Below are 20,381 nucleotides of genomic sequence, written 5' to 3' on the forward strand. Positions count from 1 at the left end.
AGCTGAAAATACAGTCCAATGTGTATGTAAATTATGGTACCATATGCAATGCCAGAAGGTTGGATACCCCTGCACTGCATCTTTGAGAAAAATCCAGCTTTATGGATGTGCCAAATGTGAGTTTATCAACTTAGCACCAAGTGTAGGTGGCAATAATTGAAATAATATAGAAGTGTCCAAAATAAACAAGAAAGTTTTAAAGTTTAAAAGTATAACAAAAGTATGCCAAGTTCCTAATCAAAGTCATTGTTGAGAGCTTCTCTTCAGGTGACCTAAAGGATTTGAATTATGGTTGAAACAGAGTTCCTCAATTCCAAGCTCCTGGTTTTAATGTACTTGTGACTAGTGAATGGTAAAGTCTTGAGAGGCTGTGGCAGCTTGCTAAATGCCCCTACACTTTACTCCACTGCTGGACTTCTTTGAAGTATTTATGGGCCTGTGAAATAAGAACAAAAATGTCCTGTGTGGCTTTCGTTTGGAGGCTCTTATAACCCTGTGACAGCACGTGCCTTCCTCCACCCATAACATTGGAGGCCATGTGCCGAGCTGCAAGGAGGACGGCTGCCCAACCTACATCCGACTGTGACATTAAAAGGAAGGAACATTATTAATTATGTTATAGTTTACAGGATTTGTTTCTAAAGCATGACCTTGATCTGGTCTGTCATACATTTAAAGCAGAATAGACTTTTCCCCCTGAAAAGTTAGTATTAAATCTATGAACAATTTTATAAAGATTCACATACAACTCAAAAACTGAAAAACTATTTTTCAAGCTGGATGTGGCAGTGCATGCCTTTAATCCTTGTACTCGGAAAGCAAAGGTAGGTGAATCTTTGTGAAATCAAAACCATCCCTGTTTCCATAGCAAGTTCCAGACCAGCTGGGACTACAGGGAGACCCTGTCTCAAGACAAAAAATCACCCTGAAAATTCTGTTTATTTAGTTTCACTGGTAAATTTTAAAAAAAAATTTCTAGAAGAAGTAATCTTCTCTAGAGAAATGTTCTCAGTCAGAGGTGGGGGTGGCTTATAGAACACATTCTCAAATGCACATCTTTCCATCTCCTGACCCTTCAGATTTGGGTATAACTTTTTTTCCTACTTTTTAGATCCACAAATTAAAGAGAAAAATATTTCAAAAGCATAGTCATAGAGTTCAAGAGTTCCGTTCCTTCCTTTAGATTTTTTAAAATATTCATTGGTGGCCAAGGAGAGGACCAAGCAGATTCCTTTGTGGAAGGAGAGAACTGATGCCTTAGATTTATACTCTCATTTCCACACAGATGCTATGGAATTCGCATGCTTACTCTCTCTCTCTCTCTCTCTCTCTCTCTCTCTCTGTCTGTCCTCTCTCTTTCTCTCTCTGTCTCTCTCTCTCTCTCACATACACACACGCTAATAATAATGATGATGAATAAAAATTAACTTTAAAAATATGTATTGAAAGAGTCCAAGGAAGCAATGCCAGAGGCATCAGGTCAGATGAGGCCAGGAACAGTGAGGAGCTCAAAGACCTTGAGACCTGATAGGTGAGGGCTTGAGAGGGTGATGAAGAGTACGTCACGGGAGGGCCAAGAAGCTGACCAGTGTGCACCCTGGTTAGAAAACGAGTACATTTACTGAATGTAATGTGTTTGGAGTTTTTCTTGTCAGTGACACATACCATGGGAGTCCTGTACAATGACAATGACACTGGAAACCTGTCACCTAGTGTTGGTACTGCACTTATTTTTTTGTCCAGGTACACAAATACCACTTGTCTCAGTCCTCGGGTTTGTGGCCTGGGAGCAACAAGCTAAGCCGCACAGCTTGGCATGTGGTCGGCACAGTGGAGGACTCTCTGATGCTCAAGCCACTGTAAAAGTTGCTTGATGGATGATGCAGGAGTGCCTAGGAGAAATGGCTGGTTCCAGGCAGACGTAAGAAAAGTCCAGAAAGGGCTGGGCACGTTTCTACCAGAAATGAATAATATGTCCAAGGAAGGCAGTGATATGTGGAGAGGACATTGCACCGAAAAGCAGCTCCTGATGGTCAGATCTGGATACGGTACCAATGATGTGACTAGAACAGACTATAACACACTGACTGAAATAACAATCCACGAGTATGCTGAATGCATCTAAAGAAGTAAATACATGGGAGAAAGGCCAAATTTCTTTATAATAGAATGCTGCCTGTTAAAAGTAAAAAGAAATAGAGAATCTCTTTTGGCAGCTAAAATATTAATAATTAATTCAGGCAAGACCTATCATCAGATGCTAAAACTAATAGACAGAGTGTTTGATAAAGGACAAGACATTTGCCTATTCTTGAAGTATTTTCTAGACAGACTGCTCATAAATTACTAGAGTAAAAAGGAACTTTATAATGAGGAAAGTAGGAAGACCCACTCAACCCTGGGGTCACTGTTAATGTGACAACCACATTATCAAGTGTCTTCAGAGATGGGCCCTGACAAAGTCTTTCTTTGTCTCCTCTCTGTGGGATTTCTGCCAAGCTTGGAGGGCCTCAACCTAATCATGAGAATGAGTCAAGTGAACCCCAAATGTGGGACATTTCATCAGCCATTCTCTTCAAGAAGGTTGAGTAGTGAAACTAACGAAAGATGGAGCAACCCCTCTGGAGTGAAGGGAGGAAAGGGCAGGGCAGCTAAGGACAGTGTGTGTGCACATGAATGTGCATGTATGTGTGGGTATGCTGCATACATGCATGTTCAGGTAGGTGTGTTTGTGTGCGTGCATAGTCAGTCCTCCATATCTGCACGCTCCTTATACTTAGATTCAACAAGCCACAGATGGTGTTTGAAAACATAGTTTATTTTTGTTGTCATTCTTTAAACAATGCAGCCTAACATCTATAATGCATTACACTGTACTAGGTATTATATGGGATTTCAAGTAGGCGGGAGGATATATGGAGGTTTTATGCAAATGTCACGCCATTTTATACAAGGGTTTTAACTGACCTTGGATTTGGGCATCCTTAGGGATCCTGGAACTGATTTCTGGTAGACACCAAGGACTGTCTGTAGATAATAGGCAGGGATAAATAAAAGGGAGACAAAAAACAAGGGCAATACCAGTTGAGAGTCTCCACAAAGAGCATGTGTAGGTTTGTGTATAATTTTGTTAATGGTTGTTGCAATTTGTTTATTAATTGTTAATTAGTGTATTTTTTAAGATATTGTATTAATTCTTTGAGAATTTTGTGTAATGAACTTTGATCATATTCACTATCCCCACCTCCTCTCAGATCTACCTCTACCTCTCTACTATCCTCCCAACTTTGTGTCCTCTGTTTAAATTTAAAGCCCATGGAGCCCAGTTTGGGTGACCCATATGTTCTTTGTGGGGGTACATTCCCTGGAGTGTGGTTGACATACCAAAAGTCATATCCTTAAAGAAACTAACTCTCCCTCTCCAAGCAATTATCAGTTGCTAAAAGCTCCTCAGCTAGAGGTGGGGCCTCACATCACTTCTCCCCTCCATGCTCAGATTTTCTCTGGCTTGAGCTTGCTCAGGTCTTATGATACTGTCACAACCACAGCGAGTTCATATGTGTATCTGCCCTGATGTGTTTCATTATAGTCAAAACACTGTTTTGTTATAGTCATTCACCCCCCTGTTGATCTTATAATCTTTCCAATCTCTCTTCTGTCATGATCCCTGAGCCTTGGAGAAAGAGGGTGTGATAGAGATTTCCCATTTAAAGCTAAACACTCCTCAGTCTCTTATTCTCTGTACATTGACCAGTTGTGGGTCTCTATGTTAATCTCCAGCTACTACAAAAAGAAGCTTCTCTGATCTGAAGGCTGAGAGATGCACTAATCTATGTGTATAACAATAAGTCATTAGGAATCACTTTAATTCCATGTTAATACTATGTCCACTTAGCAGAATAATTGTAGGATCTCCCCTAGGGTCTATGATAAGTCTAAGTACAGATTCTTTTCCCCAGTAATGGTGCCAGATATGGCTTCCATGTTGTGGAGTGGGCCTTAAATCCAATCCATAAAGTATTTGGTTACTCCCATAACATTCATGCCACTATTGCACCAGTGGGCATATCTTACAAGTCATTAATGTAGCTTGCTGAGTTTACAGCTGGGTAAGATTGGTTACTTTTCCAGTAGCATGCACAGCACTTTCTAGCACTATGAAAGCTAGCCATAGGGATTTATTTTTGTGGCCAGCCAGGAACATGTTTGTTCAATGACTCATGTATGTAGTGTCTTCATCAATAGGGTCTTACAGTAAAGTTCTGTAGGGTAGCCAAGACCAATGGCAATAGCTAGCAATGTTGGGGGTCTATGAGACTTCTTTGGCCCGCAACTCCAAAGGAGGTAGCCCATTCTTGGCACTGGGATTTTTATTTGGTAACCTATGGTGTCTGGTAGGGACATTTTCATCCCCCCCCCCATTATAGGGTAACTCGATTTAAACTCTGTTTCTATAGGCATATGCTTATATTTTAGGAAGCTTCAACAGTAGTAGGTTTCCATATGACTTTTCCAAAAGGCTTTTCGTGCTAATTATCCTTCACTAATAATTCTTGTAACTTGAATTTTAAAGTTTTTCTAAAACAGAAAGAAGCTATTCAGATTACCACATGATTGGTTCTTCACTATGCTGATCCCTCCTCCACTGCCTTCCTAGAACCTCAGGGGACCTCCATGTCATTAGCCCTTTGTGATCCAGGGTTCCTGGAAAGGGGGGCGGAGAAGACAAATCTAAGAGAAAGAAACAAGAATAGCTAATACTCATTCCCTGGGGAATTGTGAAGGCAGTTAAATAAAAGCAATTATTGTTACAATGATGTTCAGTTCTCATTGGCTCTGAAACACCTGCCTTTCCAATGCATGACTCCATTCCCATCTCCACTCAGCGCCTCTACCACCTACACCGAATCCCCTCCAATGTTTATACTGACTAACTTTCATTGTTTTACATTGTGTTGAGGTGAGTTTTTGTGGATTCTTTCTATAAGGTCTATGAAAACCAGGCTCTAAGTTTTTCGTTTTTCAACTATGGTCAAACACACAGAATATAAACTCAGCATTTTGATCATTTCAAATGTACAGTATTGCGTTTATGGGCGGCGTTCTTCACCCATCACCACTGTCTCCTGAACTTTTTCATCTCCCCAAGCTGAAACTTCAAACTTACTGAACACTGCCTCCACATTCATCCTCTCCAGTACAATGACTGCTCCCATGTTTCCATAGATTTGACAGTTTTAGGCATCTTGTATACACGGGATGATACAATTCTTTCTTCTTAAGATGGGCTTGCTTCACTTAGCGTAAGATTCTCAAAGTTCATCCATGATGCACCTATGTCAGAATTTCCTTCCTTCTCAAGGTTGAGTAATGTTCTGCTTCACAGATGCCCCACATTTGGTTTATTCATTCATCGTTGACAGATACTTGGTCTGCTTCTACCTATTGGGAATAATGCTTCTGTGTTCATGGGTGACTAACATCACTTGGAGACCTGCACCGTTTACATTCCCACCAACAGTACACAAAGGTTCCAGAAATTTTAGCTTGTACTTCTTTCACGATCGATGATCAGCAAGTTCACCCTGCTCAACATGTTGATCTCACCTTACATGAAACTAGAGAATTGAGGGGCTCTGCCTTGTGAATCCCCAGAAACCCTTAAGGAGCTGATTTCACAGTATTTTGTTCTCAGATTTGGAATCAGAGAAAGTTGTTGACAGGAAACAGAATAAGTTATATTGGGCGGCTAGGATCTCTTCAGACTGAATCTTCTTGTCTTCTCCACTGTGTACGAAGGGCTTACAGAATACGTGGAGGGTATAAAATGCTTCAAAAGTTAAGTTTAAGCCTGGAATAAGCATGTTCTGGCTCTTTGATGGCATCACATGTCTCAGACAAGCAGGAAAGGTAAAACCAGTCACTGAGAAAACTCCACCTTGTTCACACACACACACACACACACACACACACACACACACACTAGCAGACTTTTCAACACTCTAGCTATCAAGATTAGCATTTTCTGATTACAACAGCCAATGAGCCTTGTCATAACCTCCTCCACTCTGAGCCCACGGACACTCTCTTCTTGTCCATGCTGGGAAGTTAGGCAGCTGGCAAACCTGTAAACTGTAATTGCACAGTTCTTGGCTGCCCATTCGCTGGAATCAGTGGACACTGACTTGGAAGATGTGTCTCTCCTTTGGGTTTCTTCACATTTTACCCATGACCTAGGGACTACGGGAATGGATGGTGGCAACATACAATTTAGTTCTTTAAATTCCTGCCTCTACTCTGAGCCTGGTGGGTTATACATTATGTGGAGACTGATGTGGGTAGTTTGAATGAGAAATAGAAGGGTACCCTCAGGGCAAGATCCTACCCAGCTAAGTTTCCAGACTGTGAAGGGAAAAGGCCTAAACTCCACATGAAGCTGCAGCAAATGTAATTCAAGGGGACAAGGGTCCATCCCAATCTGGCAGCTGAATTTGATGGTGTCATTTCACAGGGTACTGGATTTAGAGACCTGAAATATGCAGGACAGCAGGGGTCCTGGGATCTTCCTCTGTGGTTTCAGAGAGTTGCCAAGGCTGGGCAATGTATTGCAGTGCTGTAATCACTATGAGAAGGCTCTGAGAAGGAGGGAGGCCACGAGGTACCATTGAATGAAGCTGTGAAAGTGAAGCCTGGGTTGTGGTGGAAATTCCCAGGATGCTGGAGATGTCAGAGTCATGGGACAGGTACCAAGGGGAGCTATATACAGGGAGTGGAACCAGCCAGGGAGGAAAGTACACGTTGTAGGCAGCAAAGTTGGAGGAGCAGAACCATGTCTTGAACTAATGTCCAAGTCATTGGGCATGGAACAACAGAATTTAGTGTTTGCCCTGCTGGGCTTTGATCTTGTTTTGCTCTTGTATTTCTTCACTATGCCTCCATTCCTCCCTTTCAGAGGGGAATGTATGCTCTGTACCATTGTATGCTGGAAGTATGTAATTTGTCTTTTTTTATTTTATGGAGGGTTACAGTTAAAGACGTTGCCTTGAGTCTCAGAAGAGACTTCAGACTTTTGAACAACGTTGAGACCGTGAAAGATTATAGGGACTTTTAAAAGTTTTACCAATTGCATTTTGCATTAGGATGTGGCCATGAACCTCTGGGGCCAGGGAGTGGACTGTAGTGGTTTGAATGAAAAATGTCCCCCATACACTCACATGTTTGAACACTTGGTCCCCAGTTGGTGGTACTGTTTGTAGAAGTTTGAGAAGTGCAGCCTTGCTGGAGGAAGTGTGTTACTGGGGAGGGCTTTGAGAGTCCACAGCCTTGCCCCACTTCCAGTTTTCTCACTCTGCTTCCTGAATGTGCTTGAAGATGTGAGCACTGCGCTTTCTGCTTCAGCTGCCTCCTGCCATGCCTCCTGCCACAATAGACTCTTATCTCTCTGGAACTGTAAACCCAAATGAACACCTCCTTCTATAAGTTGCCTTGGTCAGGATGTTTTATCACAGCAACAGAAACGCAGCTGATATAGCTGACCACCCTTACCTAGCCTGCTTCACTTCACACCCTTGGCCCGACCTGACTAGCTCCCATGGTTGCATGAACTCTGAACCCCCAACCCTCAGGTCCTCCAGACTGTAGTGCACACTCTTCTCCCTTTGGCTCTCGTTCCGTGAAGGAGCAGCCTTCTCCAAGCTAACATCTCTTTCCTAATCATCCCTTGCCAGCTCCCACCACTGGCTTCTGGAAGAATGAGGAGGAGCAGGAGAAGAGGCACTATCATGCTCACTTTTCTCCCTTCAAAGGCCTTGCTAATGAGCTGGCCTATTGTCTCGGCTCCTGTCTATTCCTGCATTTTGTAATCCATATACTAGGGAGATCACAGAGAACCGAAAGGAGCCTTTCAGACGGGACAGAACAGCCCACCCTCCCCCTCCAGAGGAATCAAAGGAGCAATTGTCAAGGGCAGATGACTCTGATCTGGGGCAGAGCTACTGGAACAGGTTCAGTGAAAGGAAGGAATGTGCACTGTTGGGAGGAGGCAAGAAGGGGAAGGAGCTGAGGACAGCCAACTAAAAACCCACTGCTGACACAGCTTCAGGACATGGAGGGGAATGGCACAATTTCCTGTTCCAAATCCATCCCTACTCCCTGATGAGCCTGTAGGCCAATGGTTGCCAGCAGCTGGTATGTGTGTGTGTGCATGCTTGTGTGTGCTTGGGGGGAGGGTGGAAATGTCTTAATTTTGGTTGTCATAATCAGGCTTGTAATGAATAGAGACCACAGATGTTAGTGAATATCGTCCAACACACAGGACAGCCTTCCATGAGGAAATTTGCTTGGTTCAAACTGTCAGAGTGCTGAGGTTGAGAATCCTCACATTGCCACTCATATCTGGGTTTCGTAGGATCAGAAGAGCATCACTTGGCCCTCATGTGGCTTCCAGGAAGTGCGATGCTGCTGTTGCTCTTATTGTCTCTGGGGCATTTTCCCTCATACACATCTCTTCCCTATTCATCCCAGGCATCTGAGTGAAGAGATGGGATACTTCGGCCACAGGGTCCTCTACAACTTACAAATACCTCACTAGTCTGGCAGGTCTTCTGAAAGACCACTGTGTCCCTTTGCCGTTTTTTTTGCTTTACTGTCTCTATACTGAATGTTTCCTCTGCCATCTGACCTCACTTTTCCTTTATCACCTCTGTCACTTACTTCTCCATCTTCCTCCTGACAGTCAGAGAGCAAAGCCAAACTCACAACAAAGTGTCGGGTGGTGGACCTGTGTTGGGGGAATGTTCAGAACAAAGTAGAGAATTTAAACACCATATCCCATATGCCACACCACATGCTTGTGGTCTTCCAAAGCTCTCCCCATAACCAGGGATGCTTTTCTTTCCTGGTTGCTGGTGGGAAATAACATTCAAATCCCTCTGCATGGAAGGTTACCATGGACAGTGAGATAATTTACTGTATTAGGAATGGACTTCCAGATTCAGACAGAAGGAGTGGGTGATCACGATCCTGACCCAGTAGCTAGCCAGGGACAATTATCTAAATTGATGACAAGATTATATGCTATAAGGGAGATGCATCATGAGGCTAGAGAATTTCCTGTCTTATGAGCTCGACACCCAAAGACCTCAATGGTCTGTCTCCTCTTAACACTGACGCTCAAGACCACCATGAGATTCAAAAAGCTGAGCATTCTGGGTCAGAGACAGACTGGCAGTCTAGGTGAACCCAATAGTCAGGTAGGATTTATGATAAATGTCTGCAAAAGGAGTAATCTGTGCACTCACGACAGGCATTAAAAATGAAAACAATAAATGAATGTGGCAATGTGAAAATGTTCTGAAACCCAAGCCAGCACCCTGTTTATGGGAATGCCTCGACCTTTCTCCAGTAGGATTCCATGGATGCTTTAACCATCCCACAACCTGAGTCAACTAACATGCTGAACCAAACACAGCTGGAAGAATCCAGGGCAACATGTACCATGCCATCTGTGCGTAGACGGTATGGCCACACTTCCCAGCCAGCACCAGGACACTATGATGCCGTGTGCTGCGCGTACGGCCTCTTACAGTGGTAGGAGATGATGGGAATGTGGCAAAATGCCCTCAGAAGTGGAAGGCCCCATTTTTACATCTCTTTCACTTGAACTGGCTCAGTGGAGTCAGCTGGAGATGTCCTTATAGGGGTGAATAAGGCATACACTGTCCCTATTCACATAGTCATTTGGCTGCAAACTTTCTTTGTCTCCATCTTCATGCAGAACTTCTATCGAATTCTATCTGGTATGACAGCAAGTTACGAAACACGAACAGCAAAGACATCACAAAAGAAAACTAGAGGAATGTGTGATATCTGAATGTCTGTCATATGCTTCAAAAGTTTCAGCTTTGGAAAAGACCTGAACAGAAGCACAAATCCTAGCTGAGCGGCAGCACAGCCCACTGTCAGGGGTTTGCACCATCTGGGAAATCAAGTTAGTCAGTAGGATGCAGACTGGAGAGTTTCTGGGGATGAGTTCATCCTCAGGAAGGACATGACAGGCTGAATAGCTGTCCACTGGTAACCAAAACTTTCCTTCATGGGAAAGAAAGTGACTTTGAAGACATCCTCAGGTGGGAAGACACAAAGGCCTATCACCGGCAAACCTTGAAGTCTCATCTTTGAGCCTTGTAAAAAGATCTAGAGACCACAGATGAGATAACTGTTTAAGAGAGAACTTAACATCCAGAGCTCAGTGGCCAAGGGTGTATGGAGAGTTCAGGGTGTTGCTGACCAAAAAAAAGGGGCAGCGAGTGTACAGGGGCTTCTGTTCCTGAGGCCAGGCAGCTACAGGACTGTTGGAGAAGACACCACTGTCTCACATGTCATCCCTGAGGGTGGGCTTCAAAAGCTCTTCTCGCCGAGACCTTGTTGTGACTGAATGGTACCCCTTCAAAGAATTCATAAAACAAATAGTCTACTTCAGCTCCTAAGAATGTGGCTATGATTCACTACAAGTATCTGTAAGAGGTTATTACAGTAAAATGGGTTCATATGGGTGATTGTTCATCTAATACCACTGACATTTTTATAAGAAGAAAACAGAACATAGATCAAGGTAAGACATTGTGGAGACCAGAGAGAAGGTACCACTTGCAAGTCAAGGAGAGAGATCTCAGGAGAAGTTTCTGCTCAGACTTTGACCTTGAACTTCCATCCCCCAGAGCTGTGAGGAGATAAATGTGTGTTGTTTAAGGCACCCTGGCTATTGTCTTTTGTTTTGGCTGTTCTAACACAGACCTGGATAAGAAGGGGGTGGGTTAGGAGACCATCTGGGAGCTCTTTATAACTGCCCATAGGGAAGCCTCTGCCACATCAGTGTATATTTTCAAGAGACAGACACTAAGGGCAGGCATTGTACGGGTGGATGCAAACCAACAGAGCTTAGTTATTATTCGGGAATCACCTCTCAACAGACACATTTTGGGAAATTAATCATTAGCTGATTTGCTCATTGTGTGAAAATCACAAGGTTCATTAGCTCAAACACAGGCACCTAGCCTACCATACCCCTAGGCTGTGCGGCACAACCACAATAAATGTGAATCCATGTGACCATAGTCAATTTGAGCCCATAAGTACCAGGAAATGTAAGACCTCTGAAAATTCACAAATCAAATTACTTCTGCCCACTTTCATGGAGGCAAAATCTTGTACTTTCTCTGTCTCTCTGTCTCTGTCTCTGTCTCTGTCTCTCTCTCTCTCTCTCTCACACACACACACACACACCCTTTGTATTTATTTAGTTATTGAGTTCTAGCTTACTTTCCTTTAAAATTGTCTGCCTTCCTGTTCCTTCTCCTCCAAGTACATGTCCACTTCACCTTTCTGGTCCTCATCATCGTACTGAGATGATTCCCAACGCCTTTTCTGGAGCCCTCTTGATCTTCTCCTCTAAGAATCCCTCCTCCATGGCCCTACTAAGAGCTAACACCTCACTCATCTTGTTGTTCCTATCTAGAATCTTCTATGGCCTCTTCATTGCTTGGCCCTTCTCTATACTCAGGCATTTTATTCCTCTAATCTCCCCTGAACTCACTGGACCAACTCTCTATCAAGGCTGGGAATGAGTCAAGATGAATTATCATAGCAGCAACTATTCTAGCTGCTTCTTTGCAGTGATGTGCCAGGTAAGGGTGAAGGAATTCCTTTCTGTAGCTTAGAGAACTCCAGTCCACCCCTCAAACTTCAGCTAAAACCCCACATCTTCTAGAAACCTCTCCCCTGTCTACCTCATAGTATTCTGACTTTTCCATCCTCACTTGTTACAGCTGGTCTCCAGGGTCCTGAGGCATGCAATCCACTATTCCATCACTCCCCATAAGTACCTATGACTGTTTTATTAAGATGTTCGTGCCTCTTATACTCTCAATGTTCTCTCCCAACCTTGGTTCTACCCTGCCTGTACAGTCAGGACATTGATAGGATCACGGGGAGCCTCTGTTTCCCCCTCCCTCACATCTTGCCACCTCACCAGAATGAAAGTCAAAATCCTTAACTGACTTAGAAGAGCCTACTATTATTGTGTGACTTTTCTTGGGGAGACATGAACAAAGTCTATTCACCCAGATAGATCATTGATGACAGACCAAAGAAGCAATTCCACACAAGTCTAGCTTTGTGAACCAATGAATTTATTGTGGTCAGTTACAGGAGCATGGGTAAAGGGCTGTGTAAGAGCACAGCTGACTCTTAGTCAGTTGCAGCATTGAAAAGCCCACCCCAGCCTGTGTGATGACTCCTGAAAGCTATATCCCTAGAGTTCTATGCACAACTTATAGACAGCTCCACTGAAGTGTCTCCTCTCTCCTAGAAACTCACTGCTTATATAACCTTTGGGAGGGGCCTTATGAGTCTTGTAAGTTTCATGAGCTTGAGTCTTTTTAGTCCCCATCATCCGTCCAGGAAGGAATGAAGAAATAGTTGAAAACAGCCTTTACCAGTGATTTACACTCAATCTTGGCTGAAGCTGACTCTCACATAAAGAGAAGTGAAACAAATAAAGCCTTGATCTGAGCTGTCTCATTGAATCCAAATTTCTGGAAACTGAGCCCAGGCATGTTATTTATTTTAAATCACTACATCAAGAAGCTCTTAGTAACATATAAGCTCCATGAGATGCTTTTCTCTCTTTTAAATCACCAGAACCTCAGGCAGAGCACAGCCAGGGGGTCAGTAAAAATGCTCAACTAGGTTTCTCAGATGAAATACTATGTAAGTCCTGGGGATGGAAGCCAAAGAGAAAACTTATTTTTCATATAATACTGAACACTGCATCCTTAAAAGGCTTGAGTTATATTAAATTTCCCTTGTATTCTCTTTTTCTGCAAGTTTAAATGGCACCTGTGTCTTTGACTCTACAACCTAAAATTTTTTGGTCTACTCATATGTTAGGTGTCCGTAATACTTCTAAGAAACACCATTTTCTTTCAATCTCTCAGTTTTAATAGTAACAAATAGTGTATTTCCAACTATTTTGAATGTTTTGAAAAAATGAAGATCAGTTCTTGTTATTCTGTAGCCATCCTGTAGCGAACTAGCTCATGCAAAGATTCAAAGAGCATGAAAAACATCCTTAATTATTCCAGTTTCTGTTGCTGTGACAAAATGCCTGTGACTAGATGTTTTAGAAAGAAGAGTAGTTTGTTTAACTCAGAGTTGCAGAAGCTAGAAACTCAAGGCTGGGCAACACTCTGGGTTCAGCTTCTGATGGGAGTTTATGGTAACTGGCATCATGGTTGAAGGGCATATGAAAGAAAGCCAGGGTCCATTTCAGAGTCAGTCTCAGTACTTTGTGACATTGTGACAATTCTCTCTTATACGTGTTAACTAGAGTCTCATGAAAACTACTTGATCTCTTCCAGCGCCTCAAGCACTCTCCATTAGGCTGTACTTCTTAAAGGCTTACTTGACCCCAATGCTACCAGGATAGGGTCCAAGCCACCAACAAATGAACCCCTGGGGGACAGGCTCATAGCACATCTAACCACAGAACCTACTTTAACAACAGTAACACTAATGTGTTGGTGCCTTATTTACAAACACAACCCAAGAGATTTTGCATGAATTACTTTTAATGCTAAAAGATCTGAAGAGGAAACTTATGTCCCCATTTGACAGGTGAAGAACTGAGGTTCAGTGAGGCCAGTACCCAGGGTCATAGTGCAACTAAATCCCAGGTTCACTAGACTGACCCTGGTGAGTCAGAGGATGAAGACCCTCCCCTGTCTACAGCACAAATCTGTTTTTCACACCCAGGTAAGAGAGCCCCACGAAGAATATCAGGGTGTCAGTCACCCAGTAACCCACAGGTGCTAGAGGCCTAGATGAGGCTCCTCTGGGAGAGGAAGCAGGAAGCTAAAGTTTTTCATCTGATTTTGAGCTGCCTTTGTCAAAACATAACAAAGAGGCAAACTGTGGAAATGCATGGAGGGCTTTCTTCTGGAGGATCCAGAGTCTGCGTTCTCTACCCTCAGCAGCAACCTCTTCCCACCACCCAAGCCGCCAGGACAACAGGAAGCAGATGACAAAACACTTGTCCCTCAAATGGGGTTGCCTGCTGTGCCATCCCTAGGTCTCCAGGAAAGGTCAAACAAAGCTTAAGCCGCCCCTGGAGTTGAACATCTGAGCTTGGAAGTCACAGAGAACTAGTCTCTTTGAAAGTGAGGGAAGTTTAATTATTTTGGAAATCTGGCCAAGTCCAGGATGTGAGTATGTTTTCTTTCTTTTGTGTAAGTGAAGCAAGCAAGGGGAAAAGCGTGGGTGTGAAGGAGGGAGGAAGGGGAGTTGCTATTTTGGTGCCCTACAGTCAGCAAGCAACATGGAAAGGCTTTCCTCAAACTGCTAAGAGAGTGGCTGAGGCTTGGGATGTGGCAGGGCACCGTGCAGAGGGAGGACATACTGCTGCTTCCCTGACAACCGTGAGAGAGCCACTGAAGGTCGATGAAGGCATCTCATAATCAAGAAGTGGCCTCCAGGCTCTGGGAAGCTTGCTTGTACTCCAGTTGTGCTGGCCCACAAAGGGCAGAAATGGAAATTTGGTGAAATGTCTTATGAGACCACCAAAAATTTATCAAAATAGTTCAAATTGTTATTGAACAAGTTGATTTCTGTTTCCAAGAGGACATGGCAACAAGTCACAAAGAACTGAGTGTGTTCCCGAGTGATGTCTGCCAGAATTCGAGAAGAGACGATGACGTGGTAAAGGAGTAGAAACAGAATCTGGCCTCAACAGATGCGGACAGCTTTATCAGCTACGAGGGGCTCTATTTTCCTGTTTATGTTCATTTGACCCTTCAATTTTCCTTCAGTCCTGTACAGGTGTCATAGCTACAAAGATAAGATATTTAAAGATTATAGAAAGAGTTTCGGTTCCATAAGAGTTGGAATTTCGATGGAAAGATACCATGCAAGTGCCACATGATTTTATCTACAACTCAAATGTGAGAGATATTCATGGAAGTCAAAGAAAGGAGCAGACCCACTCCAATTAAGAGGAGAGATCCCACTGGCTACAAGCTTCTGAGGGGACTCTGTAGTTGGTGTCCCAGGGGATCCCATGAGCATCATCAGGAGAAGACACAGCATGCGCTGGAGAGAAAGTGGGGAAGAGTTCCATTGAGGAGAAAGATGGGTGGGGACAGCTCTGCAGAATGCAGGTCACATGTTCACAGGCCAGTGGTGTGACTAAGGACAGTAGTGGTAGCGAGTCATTTGCTGGACAGAAAGGCCAGCGAAGCTCCAGAAAGCTACCAACCAAATCTTAGGTCTTCACCATGTAACTTGTATATTCTGAATTAAAGTGGAGAATGTTCCTAGGGTACCCAGGCTAGCTCTGTGGGTTACAAGAAGGACAGACATCTGCTTCCAGACATGTTCTCCAACAGGATGCTCCTCCCACCTAGCAACAACAGACATTGCAACAGACATTGAGACCCTGCAGTATCATTGGCAGAAAGTGTCTAGTGTCCGTGTCTGTATCATGGGAGTGCTGGGAGGGAAGCATATTGAAGGAGCCCAACTTCCAGCAGTTTGCTGGAGGCACCAGGGGAGAGAACAACAGAAAGCCACCACCATGTTTCCAAGCCCAGAAAAAGCCTGGGTACAGCCTATCATGAATCACTCCAGGAGCTCTAAGAGATCCATTTTACCCAATGTCCTTCGGGCATTTGGTGACCTGGAGGCGTAACAGACAGCTGAGAGTTGTGAAATCTACTTTCTAATCAGTGTCATGTATTTCTTCAGGTTTTAGCATGGGAAGGTTTGCAAACTTTGGTAACAGAAAAAATCAAAATGGATCATCTCTAACATAAATCAAAATTTCTAGAATTGCTCATGACAACTCTTTCTAGCTTCGATTTTTAAAATATTTTACTTATTATTTTTATTTTAGTGTAGGAGTTTATTGCATGCATGTGTGCAAGTGCACCCGTGTCGTGCAGTGCCCACAGAGGTCAGAAGAAGGTGTTAGATTCCCCTGGAACTGGAGTTACGGATGGTTGTTAGCCACCATGTGGGTACTGGGAATCAAACCCAGGTCTTCTGCAAGAGCAGCCAGTGCTTTCAGCCGCTGAGCCATGTCTCCAGCCCCACTCTTTCTAATTTTTAGTGATATTTAGTCCAGAATTCGTGCAGAAGCAGTTATTCAGAACCTATACCACATTGCCCTCACAAACAAAGTTGGTTAAGTTTCAGATTCTTCCATAGATTCCTGATTAACTTGCCAGGGAATTGAGTGTGATGACAGTGTTTATTCTAACCAATGCCTGGTACCAAATGGGCATTTATAACTACACATCCCCTTTCTCTTCTCCCAGTCAGCCACAGTAAACTCTTTGGAATTCATGCTTATCGAATTTGACTATGTGAAGGGTACTTTGACTCAGTCTCATCAATTCCCTCAAATCTTATAATAAATAGTCTTCCATTTCCCTAATTGGGAGACTCATTATTCCTATAGCAAAGGGACTTGAATTCCAAGGTGCAACGCTGAGTGTACCCCTCCTTTCTTCAGCAGGAGTGAAGACTCTCATTGACCCCCAACTCTGAAGATGGGACTGGAAGCACATTTTCTCCATGGGACCCAGCTTCAGAGGCCAGGAGAGCAGCAAAGAGAGCAACGGGATCACAGGTAAGGCAGACGGTGTCGAGATCCATCTCAGGAGCTAACTCTACTTTGATTTTCCTCATTTTAACACTACAAATGGAATAACATTCCTTGCTATCTTGACATGACTAATATTTCTGCTGCAAAAGACATCCAAATTAAGTATTTTCCTGGAATTACTCTAAGGAAAATATACTATCTTCCTATCGGGAAACACAAGCGAACTTTTTAAGCCTTGACAAGTTTTTCTCTCCATAAAACTCATAGAAGTGTCTACAGAGCATCAGCTCTAAACTTCCACCAGGCCTATGATCCCTGGAGCCATTTTATGGCAACATCAATCAGACAACACCTTGTCACCTTCCCTTTGCCTTTCTTTCCCACTGCCCCTTGGCCTGACCAGACTAGAGCCTAGAGCCTGCCAAGCAGAGCGGAGAGCTAGAGAAAAGACAAGATCCCCGGTCCTGGCCGTCATGGGACAGCAAAGGCCAGTGGGAATTCTAGGCAGATCAACTTCTGTCCTGCTGTTGTCTACACTGAGCACTGTTTGGTCCTGTTTGGTGTTGCTGGTGTTTTCTATTACCAGTGACCAGCCAGCTAATCTGGCAACCCTGTATTTCATCCCGAGCAGGAGAGCACTACCTTGAATCCTCTTTGACTAGGCTGCAAAGGGTAGTAGAAGAAAAACAAAAGTTGTTTTTTATGATTGTACATCTAAGCCTTGCTTTTCAATGCACCAGCTACACAGTTAACAAAAGGCTTCTCTTGCCTTTCAACTTCACAGATAATCATTTCAGAAAGATGAGACAGATTTGAAATGGATCATTGGAGGTTATGGTCTGCTCCTGGGAAATGGACCAACCCTTTCTTCCAAGTACCTTCCTCCCTGCTTCAGTGTCCCCAGGTGAGGCATGGGTGGTCGGTCTACTCTTTCCTGGCCACAGAGAGGCATCTTGCCAGGTAGCTAAGCCTGACTTTTGCTCCCAATACATGCAAAACACAACCCTTTGCTCCACTGGACTTCCACTGCCCTTCCTCTATGGACATGGAGGGAAATGACAGTTTCTGCCATTCTGTATGTCAAAGGAGGTTTGTTTATCTTATTTGTAAAGTCAACAGTCCTGTGACTTCCTGCCAGGACTACATTCTGGAACAAGAAAGTCAGGCTGATAAAAGCAACCATTCTGAAAAATATGATAATAATGCACCTGCCACAGCTCTTCCCTGGGAGCTGGGAGTCACCTGTCACCTGGTGTACAGTGGTAGGAAGGTTTGGGTTGCAGGTGACTGCCCAGCTCAGCTTAGAGAGCAGTTTTGACCCTCACTAAGCATGGGAACTGGAAAGTGAGCACGCATGCACACACACACACACACACACACACACACACACACACACACACACACACTGTACATCTTAGAAAAGTGTTGTTTTGGCTATCCCAGGCTAGGCCAGGACCCAAGACCCAGCAGTGTTCAAGAGGGGTGCCAGCAGCAGCTCCCACGCTAGTCAGCTCTGGGGTTTTAACTAAAATAGCTCTTGGGACTGAGGATTTGGGCCTGCTCAGAGCAACAGCTCCATTTCTTCAAGATTCCAGGACAGCCAATAACATTCCTTTGAGCTGCTATGGCCACAGGTGCATTCCTGCAGACCCTGGCTTGTCCCTTTGAGATCTCAGGAATTAGTCTGTCTACCTTACCAGGAAGATGTCAGGGGAGGGAATGGAAACTTTGCTGCTAGTCTATTCTTGGCATTGTGCACATCTGGTACTTGGTAAGACTCAATGTGATTAACAAGATCGCTAGGGTTCTAGTCACATCAAGTGGTACTAGACACTATCTGTGTGACATCAGGAGTGGGAGAGACAATGATCAGAGGACGGTGTAGCTCTGCTGCTGTTCCTTGTGTAGTGATTGGGTTAGTTTAGGGCTTCGGGTTTGGGTTTCAGGTTTCTGAATGTCGGCCACATTCCACAGTCCCCTCTATAGTCTTCTTCCCCAGGCAAGGCGCATGCTGTGGCTCACCACTGGTAAACATGACATGTCTCCAGATAATTACATGAAGAAAGGGAGAGACAGGAGTTAACCATAGTCTGTCTCTGTGGCACACAGTCTGTCTCTCACAGTTCACCACAGGAGGCTGCAGAGGAGGAAGCAGAGGGCTGATTGCAAGGCAGTGTGGTAAGAAAATGCCATAGAAGCAGATGTTTTTTGGTAAAAAAAAAAAAAATGCTGAAGATCCAGAGGAAAAAACTGATCATCACATGGTGCCATCACCAAGTGTGCCCACAAACATGATGTTGAGACATCTAAGTCAAACCCGAAGACCCATCTTCCTAATACAGAAATGGAAAGCTTTTTCAATGTGATGATAATTAAGAACTTTACGGGGGGGGGGCAGCGCACACACACGACACACACAATAGGACATGACACAGACTCTGGGGGAGGTGAGCAGGAGTCTCCCATTCTGCCCCCTTGGTTGCCCAGGATGGAAGTCGTTGTTTTCCAGTGTTTTCGCATTCCTGTAACCTTTGTGGCCATGTGTTACCTTGCTTAATTATCACAAGCACCTTTTACTTAATTGTCACCTATGTGCTGCTTTGCCTTTTGTTTGCATTTCCCCACACGCATGAGTATAAAAGCCCCCAAAACATGAACATGAGGTCTGACTCTTTATTCATGGTGTCAGTCCAGCTAGCATAAAATTATTACACTTCCTCTTCTCATCTGACTTGGACTGTTGGTTTCTGATTTTTCCGTAACATCCCACACAGGGACGGTGGGCCTTAGGTCCACCTGGATATCTTCTTGAATCATTAACGTTTTTCTAAGTTCTGATCAAAAAGAGACATTTTTTGTACTTAGCAATCGAAGTAAGTTGGCTCTGATAAAGTGACTCTCACAAAACTAGTGACTCGGCCAACATTTGTACAACATCACTGCCTCTCTGGTGGAACCTCCCCTCTATCACAGAAGTAAAGGGGTGGAAGGTGAGCCAGCTCTGAGTGCTGCCAGTCACAAGGTCAGATGACTGTTGTGAGGTGTTTTAAAAAGCACCTGGACTCTCAAGGGCTGGACGGATGGCTCAGTGGTTAATAATACTGACCACTCTTACAGAGGACCCTGGTTCGATTCCCAGCACCCACATGGCAGCCATTAACCATCCTAACTCCAGTTCCAGTTTCAGGACTTCTGATGTCCTTGGGCGTTGCACAACATGGGTGCACTTACATACATGCAGGCAATACACTCATACACATATAAAAATAATAATAAATAAAATATTTTATTTTAAATTTTATTTTGGGAGTGGAGAGATGGCTCAGTGGTTTTCACTTTATATGTATGAGCGTATCTCTCTAGACCCATAAATAAAATATTTTAAAAAACAACTTTCCCCACTTTACAGTGAAAGAGAGCGATCAAGGGACAGAGGCTCCCTGGGCTAGTGCCCTATGGTGTAACTCTAGCCGGCTCTACTAGGACACAGCAATTCCCTGATTACTATCACCAGGCCATGCTGCTTCAGGAGTACTGTTTCGTTTTGCTTCGTTTTTTTTTTATTACCACGAGGGAACACTCCACCAGCACAAGTTTATATTACATATATTTTATCAACAAAGTTTCCTTTTTTTAAAAAAAAAAAAAAAAAAAAAAAAAAAACAAAAAAAAAAAAAAAAAGAAAGAAAGAAAGAAACTAAAATGCCCATTTTATGGTTAA

At 43.7% G+C, this 20,381-nt stretch overlaps 1 long non-coding RNA gene across 1 annotated transcript in view; it reads left to right on the forward strand.

The window, feature by feature from the left end:
* The window catches only part of LOC115070988, a 44,945-nt gene that overhangs the window by 21,077 nt on the left and 3,487 nt on the right, over positions 1-20,381 (forward strand). Inside the window, exons 3-4 of the long non-coding RNA XR_003850092.1 lie at positions 16,568-16,684; positions 17,445-17,564. This is a non-coding gene — a long non-coding RNA (uncharacterized LOC115070988). The remainder of the gene's footprint in view (positions 1-16,567; positions 16,685-17,444; positions 17,565-20,381) is intronic.

The sequence above is a fragment of the Nannospalax galili genome, unplaced genomic scaffold (assembly GCF_000622305.1).
Source record: "Nannospalax galili isolate Female #2095 unplaced genomic scaffold, S.galili_v1.0 scaffold737, whole genome shotgun sequence".
Classification (NCBI taxonomy): Eukaryota; Metazoa; Chordata; class Mammalia; order Rodentia; family Spalacidae; genus Nannospalax; species Nannospalax galili.